The 6,000-nt window shown below is 40.5% G+C and overlaps 1 protein-coding gene across 2 annotated transcripts in view; it reads right to left on the reverse strand.

The window, feature by feature from the left end:
- Tgfbr1 (transforming growth factor, beta receptor 1) overlaps positions 1 to 6,000 on the reverse strand; it is a 55,451-nt gene that overhangs the window by 48,924 nt on the left and 527 nt on the right. The window lies entirely within an intron of this gene.

Below are 6,000 nucleotides of genomic sequence, written 5' to 3' on the forward strand. Positions count from 1 at the left end.
TGTTCACAACTTTGCTCAATATTCGAACAGAAAATCCAACTTGAAAAGACCTGCATGGCCGAGAATGAATCACATGTTGCATCTCACCACAGTCATGAGGGGTGGCACTTCATTCTAAGTGCCCCTCTTGCCCAAACAACACATACTGCTTGTGTTAGTGTGTTAAAACATTGATCACTGCCTTTTTTTTTGCATTTACTTGTGTAAAATATCATAACCAGGACTCCAAAGAAAGTTAGTGATGCCAGCAGTAAAACTAAGGGGAAAACTCTGAGAATCATGATAGAAGTCAAGAAAGAAACCATTGCAAAATTTGTTAAAGTCCTGGAAAAATGAATTTATAATTTTTGTGCCTCAGAACCAATTATTTAGTTTTCTATTATTTCTTATGGGAAAAACACGTTAGGTTCTCAAACTTTTTGGTGTTTGAACATGAATTTGGAAAGATTTAAGTTTGACAATCAAGGTATCAGTGTATAAACTTGCTTAGATACAAACTAGGTCCCAATCTGAACAAACTCTTGTCAATTTTTACTCTTCAAGCAGATGGAGTTAATGCATAATGATTTTGAGTTTCAGTGGTTAGAATACTGTTACTACGCATCTGTTCTAATTGAAGTACAATCCTTTCTAAACTATATAATTAAAGAATGAAAGCCATCAACATGTTTAGTTAGCACTTAAGATAATTAAAAAGACTTAGGTTAAGGTCAATGTCATCAAAACCCATAGATAACTTCTGGCTACTGGTCACCTGAACCTGGGAACAAAAGGACTTAAAAAGGCTTCTGGGAATTAACCAACACATAAGTAATAAGTTTCTGTGCTACTATACCACTACCATTCAAGATGAATATGAGAAAACAGGTAGAATGGCTGGCACATTCTCATGTTCCTAAGTGTACAGCCTGCATGTCATAAGTTTAAAGAAAAAAGTCATAAATCATTCTACTGCTTTTAGATTGCCAAAACGAGGAAACAGCTTATAAAATGCCAGATCTGATCTACAAAATTGTACCCACAAAACCAATCACACTTACTCTTCACTACTGTTTGAGAAAAGGATGTCTAAGCAAAAACTGACAAGTCAACCGATTACATGCTTGTACTAAGGAAGAACAGCCAACAGAAACCTACCTGTATTATTTGGTGAAGTAAACTACACAGATAAAAATGGGTCTAGTAGCATCAAATTTTAACGTTGGAGACTGATTGGATTTGCTATTGAGAAAATTCGGCTAAGAAATGCAGTCAGGCATCGTGGCACATGCATGTAATGCCTATAGTCCCAGCACATGGGAGGCTGAGGCAGGAGGATCACTGAGATCAAGGCCAGCCTGGGCTCCATAGTGAGTTCAAGGCCAGCCTAAACTACATAGGAAGACCCTGTCTCAAAACAAAACAAAACAAAACAAACAACAAAGGCATTAAATATTATCCTAATTATTAAAAGTTAATCTGGGTCAAGACAGATCACAAATTTGAGATTACAAAGTTTCTACAGAGCCATTTCTATAAGACAAAGCATTAAAACCCTCCCCCCCCCATGCCAGTACCTGCCCTTAATTCCAAAAGCAGTAAGATGTGACCCAATCAAATGATATCAAATCACAGGCCATCTGTTCAAAGAACACTGTATTATGTAAGCTATGGTCAAGAGAGAGCAGCAAAGGGAAGAGAGTTTGTTTGCCAACATTTGCAAATGTTGGGACACAGTGGTTTGGGGAGCCATGATCTCACATCACAAGGACCATCTATAGGATAACAGCATTTCAAAATCAATTTCAATTACACATGAACAAACCTGATATGACACAAAGGTATTGTATTAAAACAACAGTACTAAGTCTAGTTAATTTTGAATCAGACCTAGAACATTCTAGCAGAGGCTGCCTTCCCCACTGGAACAAGATTTACTTCCCTTTTAATTATTTTGATCATGTCAGCTGCCCCTCCCTTTAATTTCAAAAGCAAAGTAGTTAATACAAAAATCTAACCCTGACCAAGGTCTTTTAATTACACTCTAATTAAATTACACCTTACCTACCAAAGCCATCTTCCAAACAACTATGAGCCCACTGTTCTCAACAAATAAGTACTATACAAGTCCTTTTATCACCAATAAAAAGGATACTTGTTTTCTTCTTGAGTACTTTTAACCTATCATCATTCTCCCTCTCTGCTCACTTTTCATGAACTCTGTAAATGTGACATTCAAGATCAACTTCATTTAGGGAACTCAGTCCACTAATCCTGTTCTTCCCTCATCTTCAGATCTTTTACATTTCCCAGTGTTGTACACGGCAAAACATTTGGAATCAGAAAAAAGTTTCTACCTCAACTCTGCCCTTGTGCAACCCTAATCTGAGTTGCCTTTTTTTTTTTTTTTTCTGAGACAGGGTCTCACTACACAGTTCAGGCTGTTTTCAATTCAGGGCGATCCTCCTGCCTCAGCCTCCCATGCACTGGGATTACAAGTATGCACCAGCATGCATTTTTTTCTATCTATAAACTGAAGTGATAATATACCTGTGTACCTAGCCCTGGTGGTATCCCATTATGTTATTCTTCCTCACTCAACACACTTACATTACCTTTCTGTTTTGTTTCCAGCCACATATAGACTTTCTAGGACTGGGGGAAAATTACACAAGTTAATACTGTACATCCAAACTCCAGTATGAAACAAGGAAGCTAACTCTGAACAGCAAATTGCTAATCAGTCAATAAATAGTTTCTTGCCCTGAAGTAGGCTCAGGGATAGTGGGGGTCATAACTTAAACAATTATAATATTCATTAAATCCTCCTCCCTGCCTGTCTGAATGTAGCAATCCTTTAAAGTCAGTTAAGTCTGAAAGCGCCCAGCAAGTTGCCTCTAGTCACTTCAGCCTACAATATTTCCCTCTCTGAATATAATGGCCTCTCTAAGGGGGTAGTAGTAAAAATATCTAACAACTAAAAAAATTATTTAACAACAGCCCTTACAAGGTAACTGACCAATCAAAAAAGGTATTTAACCAATCAAAATACACGTGGCCCAATGTGAATTGCTAAGTGAACACCAATCTCACTTACTACTAACAACACAAATTGCAACCTCAAGTTCAAATACACAGTTTCTCATTTGATCTTCACAATCTTTTGAATTAAGCAAAGTAGGTTTCACCCGAATTAAATCTACAGATGACTTTGAGGCTGATAACAAAATCGAATAACTACTTCTTTCATCAAAAAACCACACAATTTTTCCTGATTATATATAGAGAATTATAAAGTACTATTGCATAACCTGTACTTAACACAGAACAGTAGGATGCTTAGTGAAACAATTAATTTAATCAACAAGCACTCACATAAAACAGGATTAAAACACAGTGCTAGGTTCTGAAGCCATAAAGAAAAAAAAAGACACGACTCTTGCCTTCTGGGTACCTCACATATACCCAAACTATACTTAAGTAACAGTTCAAGCTAGCAGAAGTGTACAACACAAACTGTAAGTACTACACAGCTCAAGGAGGTAAAGAGTTCGAAGAGAACTAAAGCAATACAGGAAGTCAGGAAAGAAAACTACTCTTCTCAACTCCCACAAGAGGCACAAAATTAAATTACATAGTGAAAAGGCTGAACAGTCAGGAACCAGTGGGAAAACAGAAATCAATGGATTACAGTGGTGAGAAATGAGATCTATGTTTGGATACTCGAGATGGCCCTAATCACAAGCCTCCAGTGTTGCTCTAGGGCAGTGATGGCAAACCTGTTAGAGACTGAGAGCCCAAACTTCAACACAAAACCCAGTTACTTATCACAAAGTGCCAACACTACAATTAAACTTCAATACTGAGGTTTTAGTTTAGAAAAAAATAACTGTTATCCGATGCTTGGCCACTGGGGGAACTTGGCTCTGTGCGCCTGCTGTGTGCCACAGGTTTGCCACCACTGCTCCAGGCACTAACGACAAGTGGGAACCTTATAAACCTTTATCAGGATGGCCCAGGAAGATTTGCCAGTAGCTCATGGAAAAATCTAGATGAGGAACACTGGAAAGCAACTAAATTTGGAAGGTAATAGGCAGGACTAAAATGATGGCTGCATATCAAGAAAGAAGGAAGAGCTGGATTTTAGTTTTCAAACAAAAAGGTTGTAACATCACAAAAAGGGGGTAAAAAAGCATTTTCAATGGGATATATACATAGACATAATAGTACTAAACTGTACAGCAGGAACAAGGAACTAACTTCCTTAGAGAAATCTATGTCAGAGAGAGCCGAAGCTGGGTAGAGAAATTAAAAAATGATACACAATAAGGAATACTGAAAGTCTTAAAAGGGCAACAGGGAGGGAGAGAGGGAGGGAGGGAGGGAAGAAGGAAGGAAGGAAGGAAGGGAAGGAGGGAGGCAAGCAAAGGAAGGTAGGTGAATTTTCTTCAGAATGTATGAAAAGATGGACTGAAGCATCAACATAACCAACCAGGTGATGCAAACAAGGTGAGACAACCTGGGCTTCAAGTAATACAAGCATCCACACCAGCTTTGTAAAGTGCCCCTGTGTAAACTCCTCCAGGGCATAGACTTTGCCATGTTCTGACATCCAATTAAGGCTGCTACTGATACTTAAATACACAAACACTTCCTGCTCTACCCTAGGTGGACGAGAGAGATGAACTATGTTATTCAAGTAGAGTGTGAATACGTCTGATGTATACTGATTCTCCCACTTGCCCAGTTATATGGGCTCCTTCCTTAATCCAAGGGGAAAAAAGTCTATTGTTTCTTCTAATGTAGGCCCATGCAAAGGGACTCAGAAATGTGCGAGGAATCAGATAAGACAATTTGATACTCAAATTGTGGGAGCAAAATCTAAGTCAATAGTAAGCATCAATAAGTTGCTCATCAGACAGCTGAAAAAGAAAAACAGGCTATATTAATTTAGTATGTGTATCAGGCAAGTGTGTAGATTTTGGAAAAAGCCTTATATGTAAATCCTAACTTCGGCATTTAGTAATTGATTTCTCCTGCACTTATTTTCACACCTATAAAACAGGCCAAATGCCATCAGTCCTGAGGGTTTAGTTGTGAGGATCAGATAACGTACTTTGGTATTTTATGTATTTACATTATACAGTAAGCTCTTAATAAAAAGCAGCTATTAAGATCACTAATAATTGGCACCTCCAATCCAGTCCTGAGGGCTCTCACCATTTGCTATCCAATTTCAGAAACAGAAGCGTACTTACACTGTATTTCAGTTGCTAGTGCTGAGCCTCTATATTTTAGCTTCTCGTGTTTTAGCTCTGTTGCTAACAAAGTTTTTTTACTGCTCTCTTCACCGGAATAGATGACAATCATTTTATCACAATCTGATTTAATATTTTGCAAAACCGTGCAATGTTCCTTGAAAACTAGCCACATAGACGTCTGATCCTGAACTACTGTCTCCCAAGAGAAGAAACATCACGAGCGATGTTCCTTCGAGGAAATAAAAGCATCTGATCAATTCACAGGATCATTCTCATTCAAACATTCCAAAGCCCGCAGAGCGAGCAAACGTTCAAGTTTCTACTACAAAAACAATCCGTAGCCTTCTGGTTGCTGGACTCACTTCAACGCTTCCAGATTCAAGAAAGGAGAAACATTCCGCGCATCTCCGTGCCTCCTTCTCACACAAAGCTTCGCAGCTCCGCTTTCCAAAGCCCGCCTGGCTGCAGAAGCAGCCCCCTCAGCAGGTCGGACCGGCCGGCGACAAAGCCCAGGGCAGCACTGCTGACCCGGGGTCCCGGCCACACTGAGCCCCCTCGCTCGGGAGGGGGGCCCCCGGGTACCGCCCGAGGCTCAGAGCCCACATCCGGCCGGGGAAGCGGCCACCGACTCCAACCCCGCCCCGGGACCCGGCAGCCCCAGGCCCGGGCCGTTTGGAGCGGGGACACTCGGAGCAAGGCCAGTCCCCGCCGGCCTCACACCTCGGCCCTCGCCCGCTCCCGCCCCCGGGGGCAGCCCCGG

This window comes from Chinchilla lanigera, unplaced genomic scaffold (genome assembly GCF_000276665.1).
Source record: "Chinchilla lanigera isolate Chin_1 unplaced genomic scaffold, ChiLan1.0 scaffold00018, whole genome shotgun sequence".
Classification (NCBI taxonomy): domain Eukaryota; kingdom Metazoa; phylum Chordata; class Mammalia; order Rodentia; family Chinchillidae; genus Chinchilla; species Chinchilla lanigera.